This window comes from Manis javanica, chromosome 12 (genome assembly GCF_040802235.1).
Source record: "Manis javanica isolate MJ-LG chromosome 12, MJ_LKY, whole genome shotgun sequence".
Classification (NCBI taxonomy): Eukaryota; Metazoa; Chordata; class Mammalia; order Pholidota; family Manidae; genus Manis; species Manis javanica.
In genome coordinates, this window is record NC_133167.1 from 39,538,022 (window position 1) to 39,548,846 (window position 10,825).

The following is a 10,825-nucleotide window of genomic DNA, read 5'->3' on the forward strand; positions in this document are numbered from 1 at the left end:
ATGTACAAATGCAAAACAACTTAGGAACTGGAGACTGTTTTCTTCTTTCTAAAAGCTGTTTAAAATTCAAAGAACTGAGAGACTTTTCCTTCACTAAACATTTTATATTTATCAGCTCTTTCAATTAAAACTAGGGTTTAAAATATTATGTAAGGATAGCAATTATGAAAAAGACTTCAGTTCCTTATTATGCATGGTAAGACTTCTAAAATGGCACCCAAGATTCTTATGCTCTAGGGTACACACCTTGTATCATCCATGCCCCTTGAATGTGGGTGTAATTTGTGAGTATGATAGGATTATGATTGTTACTTTACACAACCAAAAAGATTTTGCAGATGTAATTAAGGTTGACCTCGAGTTAACCTAAAGGGAAGTTATCTCAGGAGATCTGAGCTACTCACAGACTTTTAAATCTGGGACTAAAGGTCAGTAACAGAGAAAAATGTGAAAGAGTCCTCCTGCCAGTCTTGAAGGAGCAAAATGCAATATTGTGGAGGGCCCGGCCGCAGAGAATGGCACAGGAAGCTCAGAAAAGAACAGCCCCAGGAAAAGAACCTCAGCTGTTGACAACCTGAGTGAGTCTGAGGTAGGACAGAAGTCCTGGCTTGATTTCCAAAGTGGGATTCTGAACAGAGAACCCAGTTGGTCTTGCCCAGACTTCTGACTTCAGAATTGTAAGTAAATAAACTGTGTTGTTAAATTTGTAATTTGTTATGTAGCAATAAAAATATATAAATATTATAGAAAGGGAGTGAAGATGAGGAGGGAGTTGAAAAATGTGAGAAAAACTAGTGGGAAAGACCTATGCGGCTTTCATGTTGTATACTCCAGTGGCAGTTTTGTTAGTAAGCTAATAGCCAGACATGCACTTGGAGGGGGAAGAGGGCCTTCAGCCACTGTTTACATTCAGTTGGATGCTTGTTTACATTCTAAACATTCCATGTAAACTCTTCTCCTGGGATGTGAGGAGTAGGAATATAGATGATAGACCAGCCAAAACTGACAGTTTCAACATGGAGTTGACCCTGACTGCACCTCAAAATACATTATATGCTCATTAGCCTACTAAACATCACTTACCTCCATGACAATTCCAAGGCAGACCATCTAAGGACGAAAAGAGGGCACCACCTTATCGTCCTTAAATCCCCTCTCTATTCTGAAAAACCACCCGTCTTGATGAATACCCACCCCTTGCTTAAACTCTAGCTATAAGACCACCCAACCTGAACTCCACCAGGTTGCTCTCTGGAGCACGACTGCACTCCCTCTTTGAGTACGTACTTTTGCTCTACTCAACTACTTTTTGCTTGTAACTGCTTGTCCTGCTCATGAATTCTTTCCTGGTCAATCAAGAACCTTCTTCCAGGTTGAGGTCTCACCTAGCATACAGGGAGATCTCCCCAGATTGGATTTACTGGCAACAGTTTCAAGATAATCCTGTAAGTATCCAAATAAAATATTAAAGCTTGTAGCTGTATTACTTCTCATCTTTTAACATTTATTTTTGGGTATATTTAATAATGTATAGAATATTAATACATGCAGTTTGTAACTGTTCATACATTTAGAGATGATGACTAAAATGGCTTCAAAAACACTTCTAATCAACATGTAAGAAAGAAGACACTTGTCCTTCAAAAGCTGCCCTACCCCATTTTACTCCTTTCATCCATTTTATAATAAAGTTTAGATTATGTAGTGGCCTTTTTGGCATCTAATAATCCTAAAGACAATTTCTAGTTGCTTTTAGGAGCCCTGCAAATTAAAATTACTGACTGAAGCAAAGTTTGAGGCTTATTATTTGGGGTACTTGTTTAAACAGAATCCCAGGTTTCCTCCCCACAGATCAAATTTAGTAGTTCTAGGGTGACCTGGGAATCTGTCTACAAAAAAATATCTAAATCATCCTCATTCTTATGTAATTTGAGAAACTGAGTACCTAAGAATTAACATCACGTTAGCGTAAGGAAAGTGGAAAGCATGGTCTCTGGGAGAAACCTATATTTGGGAGAGAAAGTATAAAATGCCTTAAAATAGAATGTGAACCATGAAATGTCCATACAAATGCATGCTGAAAGCTACAAAATACCAAGTTGGTAAATACTAGAATTTATCTTATTCTCAACATTTACCTGAGCTGTATCTTGTTTATCATGCCACATGCTTAGGCATTCAAATTTCTGAAATGCTAAACATGCTGCAAAGAAATAACTAAGTTTTATTTTACTTCAAATGGTATTGTGGTGAGTATGTGACTGGAAAGCAATCTCTGAACATGTCCTTGTTCACCAAATTTATTGTTGAACATTGAGAACACCAGATTATGACAATTAAAAAGACAGCACCAAAAGTTGCTACACATTAATACCTGAGCAGAGACTGAAGGCAAATATTCACCTATTAAACCTTACACCCATAATGCTGAAACACAGATTAAAACATTCACAACACTACAGAATAAAACAGCACTTTCTGTGAATTACAACCAGTTAAATGTAATGTTAACTATATCATACAAAAATACACACAAAGTCACACATAATGTGTATTTAGTACACTGTACATTATACAAAGTACTGGAGAAGATCATGCATGTTTAAATGGAAAAATCTGCAAGGTGACAATCATTTTTCAGTATATGCTATAGGACAAGTTCCTTTGCGCTGTTAAGTATTGCTACTATGCACTGCATTTTCTAGATGAGAACAAAATGGTCAATTTGCAAATAAATGATTACTGAGTCTATCTCAGCATAACACATAGTTTGCCCTCTATAAACTTTTAACTATAATATAAAAGATGATACAGGTTGACAGCCATATATTTCATATTATTACATACCTTTGCTCAAATTATTTCTATCTCAGTTTGACCATGCTTTAAAGAAAGACATGTTTTCTTTCTACATATTTTTAGAGAAACCTTTATTTTTGTCTTTGGGTGAGGTAGTGGAGGTGAAATTAGAAATAAGAAATGTGTTGCTTTTATGTTCAAAATTGCAATTGAAAAATATTCAAGAAATTCTGAGTATACAGAAACATGGGCATCTTTTAGCACAGACCATGAATGTCCTGTGAATGGAATAATTTGTTTTAATGGATACTATATCCATTATTTTAAATAAGCACAATACAAATACAAGTCTTTACATTAAAATATACCTAGAGTCAGTTCTCTTGATCTTAAAAATAATTAGAAAGAAAAAAAAAGAGAGAGAGAGAAGGTGAACATTAAAAATATACTACATGAATCAGTTTATTACTGAAAAATCATATCGGGTAAATAACTTTATTTGATATGTAATACAAGCTTCAGTGATCTGAGGAAAAATAAGTATAGGTCTCAGTACTTATAGACAGAAATAAATTCATGTCTTTGATTATTCCTTAGAAAGAAAACAAAATTACATTTGAAGATTCATTTTTCCATGTATAATAATTTCAGAACTGAAGTGCCACCACCTTCTCCTAAAATTAACTATGTTTTCAGAAATTTTAGCCAAACTTAATTTTCTACATCCATGAAATATAATTCAATTTTAATTCAAAATGAGAACTCTATAATTAAGGGAGGCCTTTAGAGCATATACAGAGTATATACATATAAATACTAAGAGAAATATTTTAAACTTTTACTTCACCAACTTCAGAGAAAAGGATTTGGGGCCAATTTGAGAAGACCACCCATAATAAAACATAGAGTTATAAAATTGTAGGGCATTCCTTCATTTTAAGGCACAGTCTGTTTTAGCCCAAACAACTGTAAGTTCAAGGTCACAGTGATAATATGCATTCAATTTTGGTCTGGTTTCACATGGGTACACTGCTACATTTATATAGTTAGTCATAAGTTTAAGAAACTGTAATATGATCACTTCAAAATAACATATTTAAGTCACTTATATATTTTTTAAAGTAAATAAGTAAGCCATACAATTTCCTAATTTATGTACACTAAACACTGGAGTTTCCTCCCCCTCCACAGTGGAGGAAAAGATGGTTATTTCTACCAATATTCCAACAAATATATATTTGACTATGTTTAGAAAGTATGGTTATGTTAAATACAGCATCTCCTACTTGGGATAAAACTATTTAGCACAAAAACAAACTCAGCTCAGAAAATAATGTTCACTGAATTTTTAAGTCTGTATATCATCTCTACTAATATTACGCAGTCCTCACCTGAAAATAGATAAACTGTCTTTAATTCAAGGCCAAACATTTTAATATTTGGCTTTCTCTGCTGCCTCTTTACTTCCAAGCTTACTTATGTAAACTGCGTTAACAGTGCTGGTCAGAGAAGCAGTTAAGTGACATTAAGTGGTACGAAAAACTACAATATGAGGACTGAAATTCCCTTTGAGAATTTCTACACGGAGAAATTAAAGAATTTCAACCAGATAAACAGTTTCTGGGTCTGTCATAATTTTACTTTTCTCTAATGAGTATACCACAATATCAATGTTAACACTTTAGCATTAACATCTTGATTGCTTTATATTTTCCTTTAAGATATGCATTTAAAAATGTTTAGTTTGTTGTACTATATGTTAGGTTCTAGTGCATAATCTTCCCGTGAAATACCTGATGTATAAAGGGACTGAAAGGAAATATATAGAAAATTAAACATTTATTAGTAAACTGCATTATATAAATGACAGACACCATTACTAAAAGTGTTCTGTGCAACAAAATTAAAATTTTACATCAGAAAGAATCTGAAGCATTACTTCAAATGATTACTTTAATTAAGGAAAGATAATTATTAGATAAACTAATTTTTTAATAATAAAATCAGAGAACATTATTCAGGAAATCAGATATACTATGGTATAAACTGTACATATTTTTAAAGAAAAATTTGGGTGTGGAATATAAATTTTGATGAATTACACATTTAATTTCCTAGATGAAAAATACTGAAAAGATTATTTTTATTTTAATTCCAATATGCTAAGAAATGTTCATTGGCACAAATATCTGGAGGTATTTTAGTTTCATTTAGCTTTGGTGGCAAAGTATGCTTTGCTAACCATATGAAGAGTTATATTTTCCAATGTAGAGTTTTATGCTAAAAACAATTCAAATGTGTTTTTTCTTCCTAAAAAAGGGATGTAAAAAGTTCAATATGAAACAAAACAAGTGCAACATGAATTACAAAATATGCCTATCATTTAGGTTTTGGAAGAGTTAATAGTTCTATGCTTTGTCTATAAATCCTTTACTACAACATTACTATTATATAAATACAAAAACCAAAATTAAAAAAAATAGCATATGAACTTTACAAAAATGGCTACTTTCTGACTTCCTAAACTAAGATTAGGATTCAAATACGCAAACAAATTTACACTAATCAAAACACATCAACAGATAGCTTTTCATAAGTGTTCAAAGTTACAATATACAGAATCAGTACAGAATACTTATGATTCATATATATCAAGTCCTATACAAAGCCATCAAAAATTAACTGGTTACTTGGTATTCAAAACATAGTCATTTTTGTGAGCATAACATGCCAAGCACTTTTAGAAAGTACTTGATTTAAAAATTTTCAACCGTAGACAATGTAATCAAGATATAGCTTAGAATACTAACTTTTGAAAGACATGTTTTCAATTCAAGTTTACTGTTACATTGATACTATTAATGAAATAACAGTCTATTTTCAAAACTTTATTCCATTTTAAAACTAAGTTATTAATAATATAAAACTCAGTCTTCTGTATTCATAATATATCACAAAAATGTGAATTCTTGAGCATTTATAGTACATTTATTCAGATCTGATTACTGACCTATCTTTTCTTACCTTATTACCAATCTTACTAAAAGTAAAGAACGGGAGTAGCCTCAAAGACTTTCTATTTTCTCACTCTGTTAAAACGTATTGTACAAAAGTGCATGAATAATATATATAAATAAAAGTTCATTACAGAATGTGAAATAGCATGCTTTGTTCAAAAAGACTGGGATAAAATTTCAGTTCCCAATCATCTCACTATTTTGAAAAAGTATCAACTACATTTACCTTGTGTTGCAAGGAAGTTTTCTGTCTAGGTATAATTTCACAATACAAAGATACTTTTATTGCTTCCTGAGGAGTGTGCCATGTTCTCCAAATTGACTTCCCCCACAAAACTTCACAAGATATCTTGTTTCCTATGGTATGTAAGCTTATAAATCTAAACACTGAAAAAACAAAAAATGCTGATGAGAAATAATCAACTAATGGCCACTCATAGAAGGTATCAAAACATTAAATTTTTCCCAAATGATTTTAATAACAAGTTACTCAAATTGCAAATGCAGTAAAGTTTTCATTAAGCCTCAAAAATAAAGCATGACATTCCACTAATTTAAGCCTAATGCCGAGTGAAAATACAGGGCAATTGAATTATCTGCACATTCAGGAATGAGCCCTAGTTTTCATCTCATAATCTTTGTGTTTCCCCATTTTCCCCAGAGTTTTCAAGAACTAACCTGGAAATTAAGTTTTACCTCCTTTTTTTTTCCCTGATAATCTTCTGCAACAAGTGTTCATGAGTGGTAAAGTGCAATGAATATACTATGCTTTATGTAAGTGAAAATCTTAAGAGTTGAGAAAAGTATAGGAACTAGATAATGAACAAATCAGATAATCTGCCTCATATTAAGTATATGTTTGCAGTGGAAATGTGTGCCATCTGCATGAGTGATAGGATAATCAACAACAAACATTACTAGGCCTACCATAATTCTTCATTTTTTCCCTACCATGTAGTCATGTAGATATAATAGCGTAGCTCAATCAAGAAAAGGCGTTCCATTATATACAAATAAATTTATCTGCCCAAAACGTGAAAAAAAGATGCATCAATTCAGCCTCAAAATCAATGTTAGACAGGCACAAGTGTTTTTTTTTAACCACTGCTTTAAATATTTTCATTCTGATGACAACCAAGAAAAGAGCAGAACCTGCTTAATTTCTGGCATGAAAAATATCCAGAAAAAAAGAGCATTAATGATTTTCACCATACTATCAGCTCCAAATTATAATACTAGTAACTAGTAAAAATACTAGTAACTTTTCAAAACACTAAAAGTACTGAGTGTTTTTCCTATCCTATCTAGTCTATATTTGATCTAGTTACTAATAATAGGGTCCAGGGATAATTTTCATAAGCAAAAAACATACTTAAAATTCAACAAATTCTAAATAAAAATGTAACAAAACTCTGAATTAGATAATACATAACTGCCAAAAAATAATTCCATTTTTTAGTAACATTGCTAACTAATAAAGCTGTGTTCTTTTACCAGCTAATGTAGATTGTAAACATAATAGAAACAATTTATAAAGACAAAAGGACTTTCCTTTTCTCAAGTGATAGAAACATCTCACTATTCTTCAGACAGAGTCTACTTTTCTTCTTTGGTAGTTTTTTGGGTTTAAAGTGCATCAGGACTTGATGAAGACCCTGTGAAAATGTTAGTGCATAACACACACATATATATATATATGTGCTATACACTAATGTGTGTCTATATGTCTGTACATTTATGTATATAATGGCAAAAGACTCAACTTACTGTTGTTTATAAAATACTTAATTAGAATCTTTTTTGCAGTCCTAAAATAAAGTATTTTGTTGGAATAAGTAAGACTTCAGGACTTGATAACCACATTCACATTAAAATATTCTAGTAAGAATTAGTGTACCTAGTTTGCTGCTTTAAAAAGCTAATATACTACTCACAAATGAAAAAAGTTTAGCTTGTTACATTTTATTCACTAGCAGTACTAACCAGGAGAATTTAGATCACATAAACACAATGCTGTCAATAGAAGGCTGTCAACAGAAGAGCCAAATTAATGAGTTTTTTCAAGTTCTTGCTGTATAAAGGTCTAAGTTCAAATTCAGAAATAAATGACACATTTAACCTATAACTTGAAATACGATTACAATATCAGTGAAAAAACAAAAGATAGCCCATGTATAAAAATTGTTTATGGGTACATGTATAGTTAATCACAGGCAGATGCATCATCCTTATTTAAATATGTATGTGATATGCCATGGGACAAGTGTATAATCTAACAAATATGCTTTCTTTTCAGGTACTGAACACACAAGCATTTTGTATTTGTTCCTTTTGCTACTTCTCTCAAATAAACAAGAGCCTGGTATGCCTGCCATGTCCACTATGAGGTTATCACTTCCCTTTAATGGTCTCAGTGTAAGTGAAAATATGAATACTGAACAATACGTATGAAGTTGGGAAAGATAGCAAAAGGAATCAAATGGATTTACCTTTAGGTGATAGCAAGACCCTCTTCAACTGATGCCAAAACAACACGGACTTGAGGAACTACTGATAAGTGGGGTCAGTAAAGTGGGGATAACCCACTATGGGCAAAACAGCTGAGAGGTTATAATGGAATCCATATGCAACAGCAGATGAAATGAACCTGGTATTCTAGGACATCCCTGGGTACTAACAAGGACAAAATTTACAGGTACAACTGTGAAATTACTAGAACTTAAGAACTCAAGAGGTTTGGGTATTTACAGCATACACATCTAAAGGAAGAGCTCTATAAGCCAAGTATACCTCAGCTTGTTTATTCGATCTTAAGGCAAAGATACCTCACTCCATTACCTACTTTCTACTCTTCTGTAGCTAAAAATGAGAGGAAATTGGAAATGAAATAGAAATATTATTACTTTTTCTGTCAAACAGCAATCATTTTGGCAAATTAAGATTCCATTGTTACACCTAACAGCTGAAAAGCCTCCAATATATTCAGGTGTTTATATTTATGCTATTAACGGAACAATTTGTCTACTGTTATTCCATTAATAGTATAATTTTAAATATCAAATGTGGTACTGCACTTCATCATGTTGACTTTCCACATTAGACAAAAATATGCAAACCTAGAGTTTTTTCTGACAACTGGAATTCAGTTAACAAACCATCATGACCTGGGGCTCTTTTGGCAACCATGGTGTCAATGAATTAAATAAAATGGCATAGATTGAACAACTGAACTGCTCCAATGCAAGTAAGTAAATATCTATGAAAAGTTTCTTTACATTTAACAACAGATCTCTACAATGGTCTGCTGATATTCACCAAGACCATAAAATAAGATTTGCATTTAAAAAGTACTAGAAAATTTCATTAAGTTTTGAATTTGAATTATGTTTCCACCCATTAATTAGTCTTGCTTCAGTTACCAAGAAAACATGTCGCCTTAGAATTTAAAGTTGTATTTTTAGAGATGTAAAAAAAGAGAAAAAGATCTACTTAGTTCATTGTGGCTGCCAAAAGTTGACCAGACTCTTCAGGCTATTTCATTTGTGAGAAACCAAAAGTTGCAAATTTCATCAGTCTTTAAGACTGATTTCTCAGTATGTATACTGAAATAGCAAATACAAAGTAACCACTTTTCAGAAGAAATTTTTATGAAATAAGCAGAATGCCTGAGGGGAGATTACAAACTGCCACATTTACTGACTGTGTAGAAGATCACTGCCATGGCCAGTCAGCAGATTCGTTGATGTGAAGAGGAATCCTCAAAGACAGTGGCCACTATATCCTTTTACTAATTTTTCAAAAATGACTAGTACACAGATGACACACCACGAAACAAAACCATGCTTCAACTACTTTCCTCAAGCATTACAAAACTAATTTCCTATTTTCAATACTGTAAAAATAGACTTGTCTTCTCCAAAGGATCTTGCTGTCCACATTGATGATGTGTTCATCTTATTACTGACTCTAAAGGCTTAAATCATCTTTAGCATTCCTTAAATCCAATTTACATGAAGTTGCATAATGCACGGAGTAAAAGAGGAATGAAGACAAAGCATGGAACCCTGTATAAATGTGCTGACCCAAAAGCGATCACACCAACAGCCAGTGGAAGTGGAAATTGTTAAGTAATCTTCAGCAATTTACTGTTAAGAGACAGAGAAATGTACATTACTATGTAAAATACATGGTGAGCAAAAACAGAATATGTTGATCTTTTATACAGTTTTGTGAAAGTGTTCTAAGTGATTTTAAATGAAGTAATTTTTCATATAATGAACATAACTGTCCATACTTAAAAAAAAATCAATACAAACAAGCCATATTTTGGAAAGAGAGAAATATTCCTAATTAAGTAAATAACCAATTTTGCTTAATCTTTAAAATTTTAACAACATAAAAAGACTAACTCAGAACTCAGTGCCGCCAAGACACACCTGCAACAGCTCACCTGAAAGAGCTGTTAGTAGTGAAGGTGATTACTTGTCAGTATGTGGCCAAGGAAGCTGAAAACCTTCTGCAGGTCACGTAGCATTTTAGTAAATGAGTAAAGAAAGACAAAACGCATATACACAACATTTAGTGAAGAAAATAACCCAGGAATGTGTTATGTAAAGAGATTCACTTCAGTGTCTTATAAATTTACCATGTATGAAATCATCATTTTTTAAATCTTTAACATTCAGCATAAGCATGTGCGCCTTTTGTATCTGTAACTCTGTGCTCATAAAGCCCTGGTAACCAAGGAACCATATTGTGACTTCACACAGAATCCTGTTAGGGTTCTACCCCTGAGCATGCTGGTAAACCGGGCCTTTGTGAGATAGGCTCTTCTACAGGGAGTTTGATTCAAAGTGTGTTTCTTCACTAGGACATATTTTACAGTGCGATTTCTTCATTCTAAAAGCAAAGGAATACATTTCCAAGCATATTTTCCACTGCGGTTTCATTTAGCACATTGTGTTGTTTCTCCTAGTAAAAGGGGAACTCGAAAACAATTCTACTTGAGT

At 32.6% G+C, this 10,825-nt stretch overlaps 1 protein-coding gene across 4 annotated transcripts in view; it reads right to left on the bottom strand.

Moving 5' to 3' along the window:
• The window catches only part of LOC140845005 (uncharacterized protein C2orf66-like), a 75,367-nt gene that overhangs the window by 19,314 nt on the left and 45,228 nt on the right, over nt 1-10,825 (bottom strand). Inside the window, exon 1 of one of the 4 annotated variants that reach the window (XM_073218437.1) lies at nt 6,043-10,813. The exons of 2 other annotated variants lie outside the window; for them this stretch is intronic. The gene's annotated coding sequence lies outside the window, so the exon portion shown is untranslated. Of the gene's footprint in view, nt 1-6,042; nt 10,814-10,825 lie in introns of those variants that run through there. One more of the 4 variants, XM_073218436.1, reaches the window with a different exon arrangement.